Consider the following 13879-nt stretch of genomic DNA (forward strand, 5'->3'; position numbering starts at 1 on the left):
AGGACCGCTACCTCCGCCTTTGTGCAAGGAGGAGCAGGAGAAGCACTGCCAGAGCCCTACAAAATGACCTCCAGCAGGCCACAAATGTGCATGTGTCTGCTCAAACGGTCAGAAACAGACTCCATGAGGGTGGTATGAGGGCCCGACGTCCACAGGTGGGGGTTGTGCTTACAGCCCAACACCGTGCAGGATGTTTGGTATTTGCCAGAGAACACCAAGATTGGCAAATTCGCCACTGGCGCCCTGTGCTCTTCACAGATAAAAGCAGGTTCACACTGAGCACGTGACAGACATGACGTGACAGTCTGGAGACGCCGTGGAAAACATTCTGCTGCCTGCAACATCCTCCAGCATGACCGGTTTGGCGGTGGGTCAGTCATGGTGTGGGGTGGCATTTCTTTGGGGGGCCGCACAGCCCTCCATGTGCTCGCCAGAGGTAGCCTGACTGCCATTAGGTACCGAGATGAGATCCTCAGACCCCTTGTGAGACCATATGCTGGTGCGGTTGGCCCTGGGTTCCTCCTAATGCACAATGCTAGACCTCATGTGGCTGGAGTGTGTCAGCAGTTCCTGCAAGAGAAAGGCATTGATGCTATGGACTGGCCCGCCCGTTCCCCAGACCTGAATCCAATTGAGCACATCTGGGACATCATGTCTCACTCCATCCACCAACGCCACGTTGCACCACAGACTGTCCAGGAATTGGCGGATGCTTTAGTCCAGGTCTGGGAGGAGATCCCTCAGGAGACCATCCGCCACCTCATCAGGAGCATGCCCAGGCGTTGTAGGGAGGTCATACAGGCATGTGGAGGCCACACATACTACTGAGCCTCATTTTGACTTGTTTTAAGGACATTACATCAAAGTTGGATCAGCCTGTAGTGTGGTTTTCCACTTTAATTTTGAGTGTGACTCCAAATCCAGACCTCCATGGGTTGATAAATTGGATTTCCATTGATTATTTTTGTGTGATTTTGTTGTCAGCACATTCAACTATGTAAAGAAAAAAGTATTTAATAAGATTATTTATTTCATTCAGATCTAGGATGTGTTGTTTAAGTGTTCCCTTTATTTTTTTGAGCAGTATACATTTTCAGAAATATTGGTAAATTATCTTTTTTTTTGTTTAAAGAACTTATGAAAGAGATTTTCCCCATCTAATCATGACATGGAGTTGTTTAATGACAGACATGTATTTGTTTGAAACCAATCACTAGATGGTTTCATTTCAGAAAGACAAACGATCACATTTTGATGCAAAATGAGATATATCTGCCTCAATCTCAGAAAAAGTAGTAGGACTGCGAGGTTTTACACAGTCAAATGTGACAAATAATATACAGTATATAAAATATATATACAGTATATATATATATACAGTATAAAAAAACATTTATCAATACAATAATGTGAGATCTGGTCTCTGGTCAAAAGTAGTGCACTATATAGGGATTAGGGTGCCCTTTGGGACGAGGCCTAACTAACCAAAGACTATAGCTAGATTTATGATGTGTAGAATTTATATGTTAGATATACAGGACACGAACATTCCATTCTAGCTAAATAATGGGTATATAGGGTTTTGTAACAAAACCAATTGTAATACACATCTAAAATCTATTAATAAAGAATCTGAGGACAGTCATATTTTACACACATAAAGGTAACCATAAGCATTCATTTCCGATGAAAAATCACAAATGTGACAAATGTGTGAATATAGTATTAAAAAAAAGTATTTTCTTTATGTGTGTGTATGTGTGAAAAGACATGAAAGGTGTTTATTTTTCTGACATCCACACACCAAATATATAAAACTGACAGAGACACATTTATTCCTGTCTTTGAAAGACTAACCAGCCTCGAACAATTACAGTGCCTTCAGAAAGTATTCACACCCCTTGACTTTTTCCACATTTTGTTGCGTTACTGGATTTCATTGTAATGTTTTTGTCAACGATTAACACAAGCTACTCTGTAATGTCAAAGCGGTAGAATAATTGTAACATTATTAAAAAACACAATATATCATGATTAGATATGTATTAAAACCCCCCCTGAGTCAATAATAATAACAATAAATACATGTTAGAATCCCCTTTGGCAGCGATAACAGTTGTGAGTCTTTCTGGGTAAGTCTCTAAGAGCTTTGCATACCTGGACTGTGCAATATTTGCCCATTATTCATTAAAAAATTCATCAAGCTCTTTCAAGTTAGTTGTTGATCATTGATAGACAGCCATTTTCAAGTCTTGCCATGGATTTTCAAGACGATTTAAGACAAAACTGTAACTGGACCACTCAGGAACATTCAATGACGTCTTGGTAAGCAACTCTAGTGTAGATTTGGCCTTGTGTTTTAGGTAACTGTCCTGCTGAAAGGTGAATTTATCTCCCACTGTCTGTTGGAAAGCAAACTGAACCAAGTTTTCCTCTAGGATTTTGCCTGTGCTTAGCTCTATTCCATTTCTTTCTATCCTAAAAAACTCCTTAGTCCTTGCCAATGACAAGCATGAAAATATGAAAAGTGGTACTCAGTGATGTGTTGGATTTGCCCTAAACATAAAAAGTTCATTTCTTTGTGACATTTTTAGCAGAATTACTTTAGTGCCTTATTGCAAACAGGATGCATGTATTGGAATATTTTTATTCTGTACAGGCTTACATCTTTTCACTCTTGTCATTTATGTTAGTGTTGTGGAGTAACTACAATGTTGTTGATCTATCCTCAGAGACAATGTTATTTTTTATTAATTTCAGCTCATAGTGGAGCAATGGGCCTCAACAGTGCATCTCCAGCAAACGCTGTGGTTTCCAGGTGGTTCCTGCCATGTTCATCTCCTTCTCATTTGTCCTTCTCCATAATCTTCTTTGGGCGGCAAACCTACCTTTCCATGGCACCACCTGCTGGATTTACATCGTACTAATATACACTTGTATTCTACTGCCATTACTGTGCAACTCGATCACAAGAATATAACCTGCTAGATGGTTAATACTATATATTTATTAGAGCATTTAAAAAAAAAAATATCAATAATTTCCGATGATAACCTTGATTTGAAACGGTCATATGAAATCTACACTACCTTCAGAGAGTATTCACACCCCTTGACTTTTTCACATTTCGTTGTCTTACAGGCTGAATTTTTAAACTGATTTAATTTAGATTTTGTGTCAGTGGCCTATACACAATACCCCACAATGTTAGGGTGGAATTATGTTTTTCGAAATGTTTACAAATGAATAACAAATTAAAATTGGAAATGTCTTGAGTCAATAAGTATTCAACCCCTTTGTTATGGTAAGCCTAAACAAGTTCAGGAGTAGAAATGCTCTTCTCAAGCCACATAATAAGTTGCATGGACTCACTCTGTGTGCATTAATAGCGTTTAACATAATTTTTGAATGACTACCTCATCCCTGTATCCCAGAACATACAATTATCTGTAAGGTCCCTCAGTCATGCAGTGAATTTCAAACACTGATTCAACCACAAAGACCAGGGAGGTTTTCCAATGCCTCGCAAAGGCTTCTTTATGTACAGGCTTCTTTCTTTTCACACTGTCATTTAGAGTAACTACACTGTGGTTGATCCATCCTCAGTTTCCTCCTATCACATCCATTCAACTCTAAAACTGTTTTATTGGTAAATGGGTCAACAACAACAAAAAGCAGACATTGAATATGCCTTTGAGCATAGTGAAATTATTGATTACACATTGTATGGTGTATCAATACACCCAGTCACTACAAAGATACAGACGGCCTTCCTAACTCAGTTGCCGGAGAGGAAGGAAATTCAACATGAGGCCAATGGTGACTTTAAAACAGTTACAGAGTTTAATGGCTGTGATAGGAGAAAACTGAGGATGGATCAACAACATTGTAGTTACTCCACAATACTAACCTAAATGACAGAGTGAAAGAAGGAAGTCTGTACAGAATAAAAATATTCCAATACATGCATCCTGTTTGCAGGAAGGCACTAAAGTAATACTGCAAAAAAATGTATATTTTGTCCTGAAAACAAAGTGTTATGTTTGGGGCAAATCCAACAAATGACAAAAAGACAAAAACTGCAATACACTAATATTGCAGTTAGCCATGACAGCCTTTATAATAGAGCGCTTGTGACCGCACACATCTAAATATTGCACTTGGGGAAAAAACATCTTAAGTAGAAATAGAATGAAACAAACAGGCATTCTATTTTTGCTCCATTATAGTGGAAACTTTAGTAAGACATCGATCAAGTGCACAAGGCTACATATGTACAAAAATAACATTCACTGAGTAAAAAATGTAATAATCCCCATCACACACACACACACACACACACACACACACACACACACACACACACACACACACACACACACACACACACACACACACACACACACACACACACACACACACGTGTTTCTGTGAAGTTCAACACAACAAAAACAATATCTCTGGGCTACACTGCACATTATTGCATTGTACACTTTCTGCCTGTGGACATCTTTTCTACAGTTAGCCAGCAAAAGTGAGGAAGAGGGAAAGTGTGTGGTGTTCCTTTCACCTCTAGTGGCATCCAGGTAAAGAGCCCAGCTCCAGCTACACTTGATCCCTGAATCCACTTGTTTAACAAGCAAAGCCTGATTTTCACCTAATTCTGTCATTCTGAAAATTAACCGCATACTGTAGAGGGAAAACATTAGTTAACAGATAGTGGTTAGTTCGTTAGCTAGTTAACTAGTTAACATTTCACACAGATTGCCAGGGTCCAGTAAGCAACTAATGCGTTATAACTTAATGAACGGCAAGGAGTCGTATACCAGTTAATACTATAGCGAATTGGTTAGTTTACTAATGTTAGCTCATCTGATGTTGTAATGTTAGCTGTCTGACTTTATTAGCAAGCAAATTTTCACACTATAAGCTCAATTATTTGATCAGATAACTTGGCTAATGTTGCTCAACATTTCTCTGGCTAGATAACAGAGAATTAGATCCAGCTAGCGAGATATTTAACAATGCTATTACTTGTACCACCACACTTTCTCCATCACCTCAAACTTTCCAAATGCCAGTAGTTTTTCGGTTACAGCTCATGAAGTCCGCTTCATCACCTTCTCACCCCGGTCTTCGTGGTCAGGCATCTCACCTAACGTTACCTCTTCGTTATCGTTCAGGGGACGCGCTGCTGTAAGGTAACCCCTGACTGCAGCGTGCAGTTCCGGACCGGGCTCAATGTGGTCGGAGTCAAACGCCTTTAATCCGAACCCTTCCTGTCTCTTTCAAGGTCACCCAAGTTGAGGTAAACGTCGAAGGTATCAACATCAACGAAAACTAATTTTAATCGAACCTAACCTACATGGATAAAAAATATAAACCATGGAAGTAAGTGAGACTGTCATTATGCATAATGTACTTTGTAATATTCATGTTATACAAGTGCAGTGGTATATTTTTATATGACAAACTACCGCACCGATGTTAACATAGCGTTAATTAGCACCCATTTGCACGTGAGCAAGCTAATTGCTCACCATGAGGGAATCTTATGTGAAAAATTTGCCTACTTGATCAGTAAGCCTACATGTACAGTTACGTAATCGATTTGATCGTTGATTTTCTGTGTTTCTTCAATGTATGCCTTGTTGTGTTTGGCTGACTCTAAATGTGTATCGTTGATGCCATTCCCTTAGTTAACATAGCGAGTCGACACAGCCTACACATAATATTGTAACGACCCGGTATTGTGTTCTGTGTTTGTGGGTGTGTTATGGTTCTCATGGCTACTAGCAGGGGTTAAATATGTCAGGACAGAGGGAAAGGTTGGGGGGGTATGATGGGTAATCCCGCGGGATTTGGAAATGATAAATAGGGATTACTGTCTCATCTTCTCTCTCTTTCTGTTCGGGGCCTTGATCTGTTCCTATGGGAGTAAACATTAATTAGACTTGGTATAGTTGTGTACATTCGGCATTTAGCGGCGTGGGCTGTGGCCTGAACAATAGCCCAGTTTAGGAATAAACCTGTGTTCTGACCTGCACACCTAGAGTCCGTCTCTTTTTCCTTTATGACCCAGCCGGGTCATTACAATATATACAATAATGAAATCACCTGGTCCCAACATACATGGCAAGTCAAGAAAAGCAATTGTAACTTGTCCACACAGCAAACTGAAGTTAAATAAGAAAAACTTAAACACATTTACGAAGAAAGCGTACACATTGCTTTGAAACAGTGTCCAAGGAAGGATTTTTGGCATCTGAGCGCATTGATGTGAGAAATGGTGTGTTTGCAGTCGAAAATACATTTTCTGGTCCAGCAAAACCCATACATGTTGTGAAAAATCCTTGGGCTAATTCAGTTCCAACTGTGCTCAAAACTGTTACGTGCTGGAGTATAAAAAGCTGTTGCATTGTACTTTTTCTTTACTTTCAAATACACTGTGTTGACAGAAGCATTGCTCGGATCTTGTCCCCTGGACCTTGGAGGACTTTTGGTGTGGATGATGTTCAGGTTAGATATTCATTTAAATTATTCCACAGAACTGTACCATTTAATTGTCATTCCTTTTGTCACAGGTGTCGTAGCGATTGGACCAAAATGCAGCGGGTACGTGAATGCTCAATATCTTCTTTATTAAAAAAAAAATGAACACTGAACAAAAAGAACGACGAAAACAGTCTTGTCAGGCACACAGCTAAACAAGAAACAACTACCCACAAAACCCATAGAAAAACACCTCTACTAAATAGGACCTTCAATTAGAGGCAACGAGGAACAGCTGCCTCCAATTGAAGGTCAAAACAATAAACTAGGCATAGAAATAGAAAACTAGAAAATAGAACATAGAAATACAAAACATAGAACACTACCCAAAAACCCCGACAACACAAAACAAACACACCCCTGCCACGTCCTGACCAAACTACAATAACAAATATCAGGACGTGACAGTACCCCCCCCCCCCCCCCCCCCCCCCAAAGGTGCAGACCCCGGAAGCACCTCACACAAAAAATAAACACAAAAAATAAACCCCAAAACAAAAAATAATCCTAACTAAAAGGAGGGAAGGGAGGGTGGCCACCATCACCGACGGTTCTTGTGCTACACCCCCCCCCCCAACCTCCTACTACGGAGGTGGCTCAGGCTCCGGCCTTACTCCCCAACCTAACCTGTCCACCCCCGCTAAATGCTTATTATATTTTACCCCTCCCGAAGTCTCTGGGCTATGGCGCATCGCTGAAGACCTCGGGCTGATGCGCGTCGCTGGAGACCTCGGGCTGATGCGCGTTGCTGGAGACCTCGGGCTGATGCGCGTCGCTGGAGACCTCGGGCTGATGCGTGTCGATGGAGACCTCGGGCTGATGGGCGACTCTGGGAGCTCTGGACTGGAGGGCGACTCTGGGAGCTCCGGACTGGAGGGCGACTCTGGGAGCTCCGGACTGGAGGGCGACTCTAGCTGCCCCGGTTCCGGACTGTAGGGCGACTCTGTCGGTTCCGGACTGTGGGCCGTCTCTGTCGGCTCCGGACTGTGGGCCGTCTCTGTCGGCTCCGGACTGTGGGCCGTCTCTGTTGGCTCCGGACTGTGGGCCGTCTCTGTCGGCTCCGGACTGTGGGCCGTCTCTGCCGGCTCCGGACTGTGGGCCGTCTCTGCCGGCTCCGGACTGTGGGCCGTCTCTGCCGGCTCCGGACTGTGGGCCATCTCTGCCGGTTCCGGACTGTGGGCCGTCTCTGCAGGCTCCGAACTGTGTGCCATCTCTAGACGGGGAACTGTCGCTGGAAGCTCTGGACATGGCACTGTTGCCGGACACTCTGGACGGGGCACTGTTGCCGGACACTCTGGATGGGGCACTGTTGCCGGACACTCTGGACGGGGCACTGTTGCCTGACACTGTGGACGGGGCACTGTTGCCGGACACTCTGGACGGGGCACTGTTGCCGGACACTCTGGACGGGGCACTGTTGCCGGACACTCTGGATGGGGCACTGTTGCCGGACACTCTAGACAGGGCACTGTCGTCGGAAGCACTGGCCGGGGAATGCACACTGAAGGCCTGATGCGTGGGGCTGGCTTAGGAGGCGCCAGACTAGGGACACGCACAACAGGGCTAGTGCGAGGAGCAGGACGGTCTGGACTGGGCTGACACACTGGAGGCCTGGTGCGTGGGGCTGGTACTGGAGGTACCAGACTGGAGACGCACCCCAAGGCTAGTGCGAGAAGCGGGAACAGGACGTACTAGACTGGGCTGACGCACTGGAGGCCTGGTGCGTGGTGCTGGCTTTGGAGGCACCATACTAGAGACACGCACCTCAGGGCTAGTGCGAGGAGCAGGAACTAGATACACCGGGCCATGAGTAGGCACTGGAGGTCTGGAGCTCACCTCCTGCACAACCCGTCCTGGCTGGATGGTAATAGTAGCCCTGCACGAGCGGAGTGCTGGCACAGGGCGAACTGGGCTGTGCAGAGGCCTGATGGCTGCCGTGCGTAGAGCAGGTGTAGGGTAGCCTGGGCCTAGGAGGCGCACTGGTGGCCAGATGTGCTGCGCAGGCATCCTCCTTCCAGGCTAGATGCCCACTCTAGCACGGCACTTGCGAGGGGCTGGGATCGCTCGCACTGGACTGTGCGTGCGCATGGGCGAGATCGTGCGCACTTCCACTTCCGGCATACACCGGCGCTCTCCACTTCACACGCTCCCCATAATAAGCACGGGGAGTTGGCTTAGGGCTCACCCTTGGCCCAGCCAAACTACCCGTGTGCCCCCCCAAAAAAATGTCTTGGGGGTGCCTCTCAGGCTTCCTTGCTAGCCGTGTCCCAGCATAGCGTTCTCTGTCCTCTCCTGCCTTCCTCCATGGACCTTCTTCCGCTAGTATTTGCTCCCAAGTCCAAAACTCCTTATAGCTCTGCTGCTGCTCCTTCCTCCGCTGCTTGGTCCGTTGGTGGTGGGTAGTTCTGTCACGGGTGTCGTAGCGATTGGACCAAAATGCAGCGGGTACGTGAATGCTCAATATCTTCTTTATTAAAAACAATAATAACACTGAACAAAAAGAACGACAAAAACAGTCTTGTCCGGCACACAGCTAAACAAGAAACAACTACCCACAAAACCCATAGAAAAACACCCCTACTAAATATGACCTTCAATTAGAGGCAACGAGGAACAGCTGCCTCCATTTGAAGTTCAAAACAATAAACTAGACATAGAAATAGAAAACTAGAAAATAGAACATAGAAATACAAAACATAGAACACTACCCAAAAACCCCGACAACACAAAACAAACACACCCCTGCCACGTCCTGACCAAACTACAATAACAAATAACCCCTTATACTGGTCAGGACGTGACACCTTTGGCCTACCAAAGCAAGGTTTCTCAAACAAGTGTGGGGTGTTTGTTTTGATGGTAAGATGCTGGCTATTCAGTATATTATATTAATCCTATTATCTGTTATAACACATGAAAAGTTATTATTTCTGTGCTTGAAGCATGCAAAGCACACTATTGTTATTGCTTATACATTTTCTTGTTTATTATTCTTGACACTTTTTGGGACCTATTTCCTACAGTTTTTTTACACTACATTCACAATTCATACATCAATTCATACATTATTATTTACTATTATCATTATTGTTATCATAACTATCAAACTTAACAAACTACTTTCTTAACTTACAGTACGCTCTGTACATTGCAATGGAAGCACAGTGGGATTTCACTGAGTTATGTATAAATTATGAAATTCTCATCACTAGTGGATATAATGTTTTTTGGGATACACTTTTTCTTTTTCAAAGGAAAACATGCAGCAAATTAGGCGATGTGGTGACTAGTTCTCCTGCAGAACTTTGCCATTACATAAGTCTTGAACATTTTCAAAACATTTAATTTGCATCCTTAAAATCTTGTTTCACTGTAGCCAGACTGACCTGAATATATATGTTCATATTGAATGTATGTAATGTTACAATCTAAGCTTGATGCCCTCAATCTCACACAAATTATCAATGAACCTACCAGGTACCACCCCAAAGCCGTAAATACGGGCACCCTCATAGATATCATCCTAACCAACTTGCCCTCTAAATACACCTCTGCTGTTTTCAACCAAGATCTCAGCGATCACTGCCTCATTGCCTGCATCTGTAATTGGTCAGCGGTCAAACGACCTTCACTCATCACTGTCAAACGCTCCCAGAAACATTTCAGTGAGCAAGCCTTTCTAATAGACCTGGCCCGGGTATCCTGGAAGGATATTGACCTCATCCCGTCAGTAGAGGATGCCTGGTTATTTTTTTTCAATGCCTTCCTCACCATCTTAAATAAGCATGCCCCATTCAATAAATTTAGAACCAGGAACAGATATAGCCCTTGGTTCTCTCCAGACCTGACTGCCCTTAACCAACACAAAAACATCCTGTGGCATTCTGCATTAGCATCGAACAGCCCCCATGATATGCAACTTTTCAGGGAAGTTAGAAACCAATATACACAGGCAGTTAGAAAGCCAAGACTAGCATTTTCAAGCAGAAATTTGCTTCCTGCAACACAAACTCAAAAAAGTTCTGGGACACTGTAAAGTCCATGGAGAATAAGAACACCTCCTCCCAGCTGCCCACTGCACTGAGGATAGGAAACTCTGTCACCTCAGATAAATCCACTATAACTGAGAATTTCAATAAGCATTTTTCTACGGCTGGCCATGCTGCTTTCCACCTGGCTACCCCTACCGCGGTCAACAGCACTGCACCCCCCACAGCTACTCGCCCAAGCCTTCCCCATTTCTCCTTCTCCCAAATCCAGTCAGCTGATGTTCTGAAAGAGCTGCAAAATCTGGACCCATACAAATCAGCCGGGCTAGACAATCTGGACCCTTTCTTTCTAAAATTATCTGCCGAAATAGTTGCAACCCCTATTACTAGCCTGTTCAACCTCTCTTTCATCTCGTCTGAGATTCCAAAAGATTTTAAAGCAGCTGCAGTCATCCCCCTCTTCAAAGGAGGGGACACTCTTGACCCAAACTGCTACAGACCTATATCTATCCTACCCTGCCTTTCTAAGGTCTTCGAAAGCCAAGTCAACAAACAGATTACCGACCATTTCGAATCACACCGCACCTTCTCCGCTATGCAATCTGGTTTCAGAACTGGTGATGGGTGCACCTCAGCCACGCTCAAGGTCCTAAACGATATCGTAACCGCCATCGATAAGAAACAATACTGTGCTGCCGTATTCATTGACCTGGCCAAGGCTTAGCCTTGGTTTCTCAAATGATTGCCTCGCCTGGTTCACGAACTACTTCTCTGATAGAGTTCAATGTGTCAAATCGGATGGCCTGTTGTCCGGGCCTCGGGTAGTCTCTATGGGGGTGCCACAGGGTTACATTCTTGGGCCAACTCTTTTCTCTGTATACATCAATGATGTCGCTCTTGCTGCTGGTGAGTCTCTGATCCACCTCTACGCAGACGACACCATTCTGTATACTTCTGGCCCTTCTTTGGACACTGTGTTAACAACGCTCCAGACGAGCTTCAATGCCATACAACTCTCCTTCCGTGGCCTCCAACTGCTCTTAAATACAAGTAAAACTAAATGTATGCTCTTCAACCGATCGCTGCCTGCACCTGTCCGCCCGTCCAGCATCACTACTCTGGACGGTTCTGACTTAGAATATGTGGACAACTACAAATACCTAGGTGTCTGGTTAGACTGTAAGCTCTCCTTCCAGACTCACATCAAACATCTCCAATCCAAAGTCAAATCTAGAATTGGCTTCGTATTTCGCAGCAAAGCATCCTTCACTCATGCTGCCAAACATACCCTCGTAAAACTGACCATCCTACCGATCCTCGACTTCGGCGATGTCATTTACAAAATAGCCTCCAATACCCTACTCAATAAACTGGATGCAGTCTATCACAGTGCCATCCGTTCTGTCACCAAAGCCCCATATACTACCCACCACTGCGACCTGTACACTCTAATTGGCTGGCCCTCGCTTCATACTCGTCGCTAAACCCACTGGCTCCAGGTCATCTACAAGATCCTGCTAGGTAAAGTCCCCCCTTATCTCCGCTCACTGGTCAGCATAGCAGCCCCACCTGAGCACGCACTCCAGCAGGTATATCTCTCTGGCCACCCCCAAAGCCAATTCCTCCTTTGGCCGTCTCTCCTTCCAGTTCTCTGCTGCCAATGACTGGAACGAACTACAAAAATCTCTGAAACTGGAAACACTTATCTCTCTCACTAGCTTTAAGCACCAGCTGTCAGAGCAGCTCACAGATCACTGCACCTGTACATAGCCCACCTATAATTTAGCCCATACAACTGCCTCTTCCCCTACTGTATTTATTTATTTATTTATTTAGCTCCTTTGCACCCCATTATTTATATTTCTACTTTGCACTTTCTTTCACTTCAAATCTACCATTCCAGTGTTTTACTTGCTATATTGTATTTACTTCGCCACCATGGCCTTTTTTGCCTTTACCTCCCTTATCTCACCTAATTTGCTCACATTGTATATAGACTTATTTTTCTACTTTGTTATTGACTGTATGTTTGTTTTACTCCATGTGTAACTCTGTGTTGTTGTATGTGTCAAACTGCTTTGCTTTATCTTGGCCAGGTCGCAATTGTAAATGAGAACTTGTCCTCAACTTGCCTACCTGGTTAAATAAAGGTGAAATAAAATAAAATAAAAAAATGTATGTCATTCACTCACTAAGGTCTGAAGAAGAGAGGTTGAATGATGGAAAAAGGAGTCGAAAACAAAACACAATACAGGTAGGAGGTGTCATATGATGAGGGTTATAGTCTTAAACCATCCCCCTCTCATTTGATGAGTGGTATAGTCTTAAGTGAACTGAGTATGTAGTCTACTGTGTAATGCTGAAGGCTTGATGCATGGTGAACTGGGTATGTAGTCTACTGTGTGTAATGCTGAAGGCTTGATGCATGGTGAACTGGGTATGTAGTCTACTGTGTGTAATGCTGAAGGCTTGATGCATGGTGAACTGGGTATGTAGTCTACTGTGTAATGCTGAAGGCTTGATGCATGGTGAACTGGGTATGTATTCTACTGTGTAATGCTGAAGGCTTGATGCATGGTGAACTGGGCATGTAGTCTACTGTGTGTAATGCTGAGGGCTTGATGCATGGTGAACTGGGTATGTAGTCTACCGTGTGTAATGCTGAAGGCTTGATGCATGGTGAACTGGGTATGTAGTCTACTGTGTGTAATGCTGAATGCTTGATGCATGGTGAACTGGGTATGTAGTCTACCATGTGTAATGCTGAATGCTTGATGCATGGTGAACTGGGTATGTAGTCTACTGTGTAATGCTGAAGGCTTGATGCATGGTGAACTAGGTATGTAGTCTACCGTGTGTAATGCTGAAGGCTTGATGCATGGTGAACTGGGTATGTAGTCTACCGTGTAATGCTGAAGGCTTGATGCATGGTGAACTGGGTATGTAGTCTACCGTGTGTAATGCTGAAGGCTTGATGCATGGTGAACTGGGTATGTAGTCTACTGTGTGTAATGCTGAATGCTTGATGCATGGCAAGATATAATAGTTGTGATGACTTGTTGAGTAGTTATAGATATCACTGAAAACCCCCTTTAGTAATAGTGGCTTTTGTTTGCATGGTGGTATTGTGAAAGTGGGGTGTAATTTGGCTTGATCACCCAATGAGGCACTACTCTTAATATTTATTCTTCCTTTTTCTTCAAAGAAGCAGATGTTCTTCTAAGGGACACCCTAGAGGCAGCAAGGTGGTGCGAACACTAAACAGATGTTCTTCTAAGGGACACCCTAGAGGCAGCAAGGTGGTGTGAACTCCAAACAGATGTTCTTCTAAGGGACAC

This window comes from Salmo salar, chromosome 09, assembly GCF_965601325.2.
Source record: "Salmo salar chromosome 09, fSalSal1, whole genome shotgun sequence".
Taxonomy (NCBI): Eukaryota; Metazoa; Chordata; class Actinopteri; order Salmoniformes; family Salmonidae; genus Salmo; species Salmo salar.